Raw genomic sequence first — 10,345 nt, 5'->3', positions numbered from 1 at the left:
CATTCAAAGATAGTGTTTATCCAAAAAGGCTATTGGTTGTGTATTATATCTACTCATCTTATGGCTTCTTACATCATACAGCCAAACAAAGAACCGATGAATTTGTTGATTGAGAAAGGATGGTAGAAAATCTTCTTAGAAGCTTCTCATGTGCACATTTCTTTGGAATGTCTTCATTAGAATTCAATGTTTTGAACCATAAGCCTATATATTTGACTGGTGAAAAATATGTACCGAGTGGTGAAATACATGTTGATTCAAGTTCTTATCCCAAAGAAAATGAGTTGTCCCCAATCATTATTGTATACATATGACAAAATGAGGGTGAATTTATAGATATGATTAATAATTTCAAACTTGTTTCAAGTACTAATGGACCAAGAAATATTGTTGTATATCAATACACTCACTAGGCCAATCTTGAAGATGAAATGGTCTTTGTTCTGAAAGACAGACGAAATGCTAGTGAGAAAAATAGTTCTTAAAATGTCATGTTTTATCCAAGAAGTTGAAAAAGTGCTGTTAAAATTGAGTGGTGCCAACCTGCTATTCCTTCTCTTATGGGGTTCCCCAGAAAGTACATTCAGGGTCAGTGTTGCCAGCAATCCCAGGTGTTGACATTAAAGTAATTTCTCAAAATGACAGTAGCAATGGTCATTTAAAAAAGGGTGACATGGTTCTTCAAACTTTGACAGGATTAGATGGTTTGTTTTTGGCTGGTCCTTTGTATGATGATATTGAGTAATATGTTGAAGCTTCCAAGGGATATCATTTAAAATCACTTGCATAGGACACCTTTTGAAGCTTAGTTGTATGCTCATCCAATTTGATCGGACACCCCACTCAACTAGCCAAACCATAAAGAATATTTGATCGATAGTATTCAACCTTCTGTGCACTCCCTGCGTTTGTGGTACTTAGTAGAGGAATCACTGAATTTGTGTCAAACAACTGCTAGATATGGACAAAACCTCTTCAATCGCATTGCTTCAAACTACAACCATGTAAGTCTAGATTTTATTATTGCTTTCAACGCTTTACAATGAAACCAGTGTAAATGCACGTTGTATGTGAATAAAATATAAACCAATGTAAACGCAGGTTGACTTGTATGTGTATGCAGGGGCATACATGATAAAATATTTGAGAGTGAATGCGATATTGTTTCAAGAGCTTTCATGTTCTATCTTGAGACTCAATATGAAACATGGAAGTAATTCAACCATACTGGAAATAGACTCGTATCCCGATAATGCATACAATTTCTTTCTGGTCATATTGATTGAGATGATGGGGAGCTTTAAATAATTAAAGAAGCTAGTCATATGTGTTGTGCCTTTGCTTAAATAAATATGTGTCTTCTCAATTTGTTGTTCGAGAGGCTTCCTAATCTCCGTGGGTGACAACTTTATCTTGGTAAAAATAGAATTTCTACTTTTCTTTTACATGTGCAATGAACAACATGTTTCAATGTTTAAGAATGTTTTTATTTTCTACTTAGTTGTCAGGTATAGCATAAAAAAATTATACAACACATATATTCATGAATCTTAGGTTGACTATTATGTTTTGGTTCATTATTATGTCCTGTTTGCGGATTTAGTATATCCAATAGATATGAAACAAAACCAAGTAACAACTTTGTTTCATATCTATTCCTTAATGAAAATCTACACTACCTAAATTAAAAAAGTTAACCTGCTATAAGACGAGAAAAGACCATAAAATTCTTCCATGGTTTTTTTCCATGATGTTCATAATGAATATTTATGTCTTTTACCTCATAAATGATTGTAGAATTGGCTTATTTTGGTTTTGAAATCCAATGCAGGAACTTTCAAAATATCCCATACCTCGACGTCTTAGATCCTCACTCTCTCATCTCCGTATATACAGGTTTATGTAGACATAATTGAATTTCATGAAAGGGAAATCAGTGTATTAGGTTGCTTTCTTCAGAGCACCTCTACTCTAGAGATGATAGAACTTTGTTTAATTGATGACTTGAATTATGACAATCCATGATATGTAAATTTTTTGGAGGAAGTGATGTATTTGAATAGAGTTTCAAAGAAAGCAAGGATATTGGTATGATAATCTTCTTTTTAAATACACGCTTCAAAATCTTTAAACTATTGACCAGTAAAAAGGCTTTCTCACTTCATTTTATTTTATTCTTTTGTTTACAAAAGGATATGACCAATGCAGGTTGTATGTGGATAAGAGGATGAATTCTACTGTGGATATGATGATGTGGAAACTAGTGGAATGACATGCTTAGTCTTGGGAAACATTGAGTATGGAAGCGGATGGTAGTCTCATGGAGTGGGTATGTGGCATGTTGCCCCATTTTCATTTTGTTTATCATTCGTTGTTTGCGTTGGTTATAATAGTCAGTTTTAATTATTGTCTTTTTGTCATCTATATCATTAACATTCCATGTTTCCTAGGCAAAGTGACATTTTCGGTTGCTTTACATGAGAAGCCTATAGGATTAGGATGTTCCCAATGAGTTTTTAACATTTTTCCAATATGCCTTGTCAATTTTGGATTGTTATTGTGGGTTATCGCTTTAATTGTTATCTGGTTTGACATTTGATTGACAATGAAATTCCACGCTTTTATAAATTATTTGTATGTTAATTTTTAAAAGTATTTAAGAAATTTGTCTTCAGTAGCCACACTTCAAGAAATGGATTTCACACTACTAGGTTTAAGGTTTCGGTTATGTATTTGGTTAAAATTTCCCAAGATTTATATCATAACTGAAGTGTCAGGTTTGGGTTATTTATTTGGTCAAAATTTCGCATGATTTATATCATATCTTAGCCTTTTGAAATTTATGCATTCATTCCATTCGAATGTAACACATCATGACAAGGATGGGCCCTATTAATCTCACCAACCCTGTTACTATGCTTGATGAATCATAATTCAAATGTAATCTCAATTTGGTTCTTTTTCTTGACTAAACATTATTAAGAAAAATCCTCTCATTCAAACTCAACCCCAAGTCATACTCAAAATTTTGACATGTGAATAACTTTGTCTTGGCAACAAGTTTGACACCCAAGTCCTTGCAAGTCAGACAAGACTATCCATTTAAAATAAAAAATTGAGCATACCCTTAAATTGTTAGCCCTTGGAATCCTTCATTAAAGAAAAGATCATTCTATGATCTTGATAATTGGTCTATCAAAACGTGGGTGGGGAAAAATATGAGTTAAGGAGTAGAAAAAGAAATTTTACTTGACATTGCCTAGAATATTTTGAATGTTTGGGGCACATCATGTGACACTACGATCACCACACCAACATTTTTTGCTAAATTTCCACTGCAAGAGGTATCCATTGATTCACATTCCTCAACCTGTGACCGTAAAGATGATTCTTCCTGAAATTTTTTCCTAGATGATGATAATGATATATAGTCCTTATCATCATAAAGTAGGTATTTTCCTTCTTCACTCGTGCTCCACCTTCCCCCTCCCAATTGTATATAAGGATCAATTTCTCTTGCATGGTTCCCTCCCATTGCAAAGTTATACCCATACCTAAAATCCTCATCTTGATCTTGGTTCTTATGATTCTCTTCTTCTTCTAAGCTAAGAAATCAGAAAAAAAAATTACCTCCCTACCACCACAAATAGATAAACCACTTTTCCTACGCTATCTTTCAAGCTCCACAAGAGGAATACTAAACAATTCTTGAGTTGTTACCCCCTCTCCAATCACCATAGAAACATCTTGATTTGGACCAAATCCATTTGTTATGTCTATAATATTGGATTCACAAATATCAAGGTCTGGTGGGGGATCTCCACATATTGAATGAAAGGGAGGGACACTTGAATTTTCAAACTGAATAAAGGTAGCTCTCTATCCATTCACATAAGCATATAAAAGGAGAAACTAGTCTAACTAGACCTGGAGAATTGTCATCGCTCTCTCCTGCAAGGACGCCATAATATAAATGTAAAAAAAATCACAAAAATATCCACATAGTCATTATACTAATTATGATATTTTTTTTCACGAGTTTCCTTGCTAATTGATGACTAATAAGGGACTTGACCTTAATACATGACCTATTTTCATCATTACTATCCTCAACATGTTATATTATTTACAATGAGATTTCGTGAATTGGCAGCCATGTTTTTCCACATTTCTATTTTTATATCCCACACAATTGGAATCCTGCTACATTTGGCCTCCTCTACTTCTCTAGGCTACATGTGTTAAAGAGGGTATAAAATACTAATGATATGTTCTTTTTCCATAAGTTCTTCTCATTTTTTGGATGAATTCTGTGGAAATTTTATTCGTGCCAATTATGTGGCAGGAAATAATGTTCCATTATTCTTTGTTTATCATCTCTTGCATATGAGTTAGTATTCTTCTATTGTACTAGTTCGTTACAACTATGTCATGTAAAGATCAAGTTGAGTTGGTTTTACATTTGATTTCCAATATAGTCAACAACTGAATATATAAGTTTTCTATTAGGTTGAATGATGGGACAACACAATTTGATTTCCACTAGTGCTCTCTTTTTCATATGCTATCACAAGTGCATAAATACAAACTCACTTTTCTTTTTACCTGGATAAGAAAATGATGACAACTTTGTATTTTGTAGTGACAAGGATAACTATGTATTGGAGCTAGACCTTGATCCCTACAATTCGTCCTTTCCTTACCCAACATGACCATCTCCTATTGGTAATGGAGTTCAATTTCTGAACCAACATTTGTCTTCAATACTATTTCATGATAAAGAAAGAACACAACCATTGTTGGATTTCCTTCGAGCACACAAATACCAAAGCCATGTCATTTTTCTTTCCTTGGTTAATATATTGCACTATTGTGTTTTCTAGTTAATTCATTGTTTTTCTATGCCAATAAATATCTATCAAATAGTAGAGAAGGATGACCTGGCTGTTTTAGAGATATATAATATGAATTAATTAAAAATTCACAGGGTTATTTCAATTCTCATCTTTCTATTTCACTTCTTTAGAGAAAACTATATATTCAAACACCAACTCAACTCAAACCAAACTAAAATAGATAATCCTAGTTATGAAGATGTTTCTTTCTCCATACCTTATAATGACATTATTTTTTTTAATTATACATGAATTTCACTGATAATAACCTAGATTTATATATTTATTTTAACACCATATTGAAATCATGGTAAAAATATGAATATCCCATTAAATATGACATAAAGATGATTCAAAGAATATCACCTTTAGTCCGAGCATGTGGCAGAGTAATTTTTGAGGTGTAAATTTTTATTAGAGGCATTATTTGTTTATTTGTTTTGGTTAGAAAATGGTTTTCTCCTGCTTTTATGTGACTTTCAATTTATCATATCTAGCATGTTGAGAAATGGGAAAGAATAATGTGTGACATTTATCTTGCAGAAATTGATGTTGAATGAAAGGATATAGAGTTTAACCAAGCTACAATCAGCTTTGGTAAAGGTAGAAGGACATCTTAAAATGTTACCTAAGAATACACCATATACATAGTTTGAACATAAGTAATATATGGCTTTTTTCGTTTGCAGATATGTTCTCTTTTCTATCCAAGATATCACAACAAGACAAATATTGATATTGTAGAAATTGTTAGAGGACCTCATTGAGGTCATTTTTTCTGATGTTCTACTTGATTGATACATTCTCATGACAGGAAAGCTTTAAATACAAATTAATATGTTACCAAAACAAACTATATTCAAATTTTATACATGTAAAAGATAAAAACAAGTTTCAATTCCTTCATTTGATTGTTGCTTGACTCTAGTGTGGGTAGGTTAAATGAAATGTGATTGGAAAAATGATGGGGAGACAATATAGAGATCATGTCTTCGATATGATTCATTCGTTGTTGGAGATCCTTCAGGCACTTCAACCATCGAATTTGGAAATGTTTCTAGTAAGTATTCCTATGGTTTTTAATGTTGTGATTCTCTCACCTCATGGTTATTTGGGCAAGCAAATGTTTTAGGAATGTGTGATAAGATATCGATGGACAGGTAAACAATTTTTTTATAATTGCAATGTCCATTCCATGATATCCGCTCTTTATTGTTTGAATGTAGTTTGAATGTTTATTTCGATTTTGCTTTACATTTTAACTATGAAATCTAAAGTACATGGTATTATGTTTGTTTAAACAACAACCAAAGCTTGAAGATGAAATTAATATTACATGATATTGATTGAAATCCTTATAACTATTTTGTATTGAAATATTTTCATGATTATTAAAAAAGTTTACTTTCATGTTGTTATTTGAGAACATGTTGTTTATTACTTGACCAAGTTCATGCATTAGACAACAAATTGTTGTTGTGAATAAAATGACAAGGACTAGACATCACACCTTAGATTATTTATTTTAACAAGTTATTTACAGCTTGAGCTTTTTAGCATGTCACTTAGTTGGCATGATTATGCCTAAGCTTTCCCTGAAGGTTAAATACTAAGTTACTAAGGTGTTATTTTCTATGGTGACTTTAATTTATTTATACAGGTAATCTGACCACATAGTGGCCACTATCACTCAACTGAGGAAAGCTTGCTCGATTTCTTGCTTTTATGGGGAAGAATGGCTTTAACATTGTTGATGTTGAGGTATATGTAATATAAATCCTTTATAGTCTACTTTCATTTATATTCTAGTGTTCACCATCTTTCATGTCTTACACTCTACATTTTAGGCTCTTTTGTTTCCAGAAAAGGAACTCAATATTTATGGTAAGCAACAAGATTTGAAGAAAGAGGAGAACACTAACACTGGAGTGATAAATGCAAAAAGAGAGAGAAGGAACTGGTATAGTGGTACCCTTAAATCCAATATCCCACATAAGACACACACATAGAGACTGATGTTCAAGTCTTCATAGTTGGTGAATTCACTTGCAACGACTTGACAACACAATGATAATGTTTTATAGTGATGAAATAACACTTCATGTGTAAATTGTAGTCCAACCAATCTTATGTTGGAAACTCATATTGTAATATTTGAAATTTCATATAATATAATTTATGTGGTTGAAATTATTTATAGTTGCACTTGATATTGTTTAGTATTTTAACTAACATATGTAATTTTGAATTTTCATATTAGATGAACCAATTCACATTGTATGATGTTGTATGATGTTTTTTTTACTTTAGTCGCAAAATCGTACAAATTAATCTATGTTGATTAATAATGAACACATAAAATCAATCTAAAACTACTAAATTAGTAGTTTATATTGATTAATCATGAACACAAATAAAATGAATATACAACTAAATTAGTCGTTTATAATGATTATTAATGAAAATAAATGAAATGAATATAAACTACTAAATTAGTCGTTTATATAATGAATATGAAACTATCAAAAAGATATAATTGACTACTGCAAATGATTATTTTTTCATTACAAAAGAGAACTAAATTTTTCATATATACGACTATTAGTAGCTAATCTACAATATCTTATAACACAACAAAAATTTAGTCATATTTCTTTGGTCATTAATTGGTTTCAAATGATGACTAAAATTTGCATATATATGACTATTAGTAGTTAATTTATAGTATCTTATAATACAACCTACATTTTGGTCATATTTCTTTGGTCATTAATTGGTTTTCTCAGATGATCAGATAGTAATATATTTTTTGTATATTTGGTCATTAATTGTGGCAATTAATGACTAAATACATAACTAAATGAATGACCAAATTTATGACTAAATATACTACTAGATGATAAAATTGAGACAATCAATTAATGACTAAGCTAAAACCGACTAAAAGTTGGTCACGTTATAAGATGCTGTAAATTAGTTACTACTGGTCACCGACTGAAAATTAGTCATTTATATGCAAATTTTAGTCGTTGTTTTAATAACTAATTAGCCATTTTCTACTAGTGGTACCACATGTCGATATGATTTCCACACCAACGATCAAGTGACAAACCAAGATTTTTTTGGTCACCGCCATGGCATCTCCAATAGATTCAAGTTTTGAACATGAAAGCATTGGTGATCCTAGCCCTCATAATGAGGTCTCATCACATGGAACTCATCCTAGACATAATAATGATTGCTTTTTGAGGAAACTTTTAGAAGTCTCAGAAGTTAAAATCTTCAATCCATCCCTAAGGCAACCCTAATGCAAAAGGCCTCTCTCTTTACAAAGAAAAACATGATAAGGAAATTTATAGTATAATTGCCAACCTATGAAGCTATTGAGCTCTCAAGAAAAATATCAACTTCCAAAAATTACGAGTCAATAATTTCTCCCCTTATGGCCAAAATTATATAGCCTCTTTATTAAAGGAAGACAAATATTTGATCTCTCATAACAGCCATGTTGAAAATTATCTAAGGGACACTACCTAGAGATAATAATATACCCATTTCCACTACAATCCTAGTCAAAGATACCATAGCTTTCAAACTTTTCCCAATTATTATAACCTCTCCCAAGGCCCAGTTTAAAAGAAATATTATATGAACATGAAAGAAACCAGGCAGCTCTAGCACTGCACCTCCAAAGATATCCATTAGCTAGAACCATCAAAGAAACCTAATTATCTCTAATGACCTAATTTTTCTCATAGGTTTGGGCTTTGGAGATGACTTAAAATCATCAACATATTTAATTTTATGACAAATTTCTAGCGGTGAGAAAGACTTCCCTTCAAAGAGATTGACATTCTTAATGATTCATACACACTGAAGTAAGCAGAGATGATTCTTCCCATTTCCACTTACTTCCAAATAAGCTAACAATTGTTTTCCCATACTTCTTTAATGAAGGAGAAATCCATCAAAATGTGCCATGCAGATTCAACAATGCCTTCCACCACCAGCAGGCTTCTCCTTGCTATTCTAAAAAACTTGTTGAATACCTAGTGTTGGTTGTGTAGTCTCCATTAGCAAGAATTTTGGACCATATCAGTGTATCTTTTTTCAGACTCAACCTCATAAAACTACTCTAAAATTATTGAATGAAGAGATTCCATTGCTCAGCTTTATGTCCATCTAAATCCAAAAATCCCTCATTATTCCCACATTGCTGCCATAATTAATTGTGACCTAGAACTGTTAGTAGCTACATCTTCTAAGATTATAATATCTTGTTGCAACTTGCCTTAGAAACTAAATCAAATATTCTGACAATTTTTGTTGGCCATTACATCCCACCCAAGACTCTATACTCAAATCAAATACTTCTCCCATTTCCAACTTTCCAACATAACCAATTCTCTGCAATGGGGAATGCCAAGACTAGTTCTCTCCAAATGATAGAAGCATTATGTAGGTTTTATTGGAAATTTTATCCAATCTTCTATGGAAAGAGAAACAATGTATTTGGTATGCATTACTTACTACTCAAGCCCTTCTAGTTTTATAATTCTCCATAGGCTATTTGTTGCAAGGGTTTTTTCTTCTTTCTCCTCCATCCTTCCTATCACATCTCATTTAAACCTATGATCACACACACACACACATAGAGTTTAAACAATAACTTCTGTTAGTTTTCAGGAAATTGTGATATACAATGCAAAAATAGATGACTGAATGCCATCTTACTTAGAAATTTAGACCACCAACATTCCTATGTACTTGAATAACTCCAAATGCGTCACTGCAAAATACATATGATAACAAGAAGCATCCAAGCATTCCCATTAGGCCTTTACATTCATAAGTCTACTTATTTGTTCATATCTTCATGTGGTCTTCCAGGTCCATTACCTTATTCATCTCCTAGTGTGGTCTCACAGTGCTACTTCCATGAGAATATTCTTAATCAAAGTTGATGCTCTTAGGGGTTTCAATTACAATAGACTCATCCCTTGCAAAAAATGTGTCTGAAATTCAGAAGACACGATATTATTATTCACTTATCCTCCTATCTATGCAATGTTCAAAGCATAGGATATGGTGAATGACTTCACATAGACATTGTTCCAACTACTACTACACATCATCCCCCAACCCACCTGGCCCCAAGTTTATCTAGCAAGAGACTTCCACCTAATGTGAAAACCTTAATACCATTGGAAGCAACTTGGGTGATGGTTGTAGTCTACTCTACTTTTCCCTTGAGGAAAAAATGTTCACCTTTCACTATAAAGAGTCTATGTTGAATTGCCACTATGTTGTTTTTATCAGTGGATTTGGATGGGCAAGTAGGTTACTTATTTCAGGGATAGGTTCTTACAATTGAATAATAAATATGACCTTAGAGAGTAATCTTCAATGAGAATAACACGTGGGGAAGGAATAGGAGGGAAATGCAAGTC

This window comes from Pinus tabuliformis, chromosome 4_1 (assembly GCF_031772625.1).
Source record: "Pinus tabuliformis cultivar Carrire ecotype Pingquan chromosome 4_1, CPIR1, whole genome shotgun sequence".
NCBI classification, from domain to species: Eukaryota; Viridiplantae; Streptophyta; class Pinopsida; order Pinales; family Pinaceae; genus Pinus; species Pinus tabuliformis.
The sequence above is the reverse complement of the archived record's forward strand: the minus strand, read 5'-3'. Positions refer to the sequence as shown.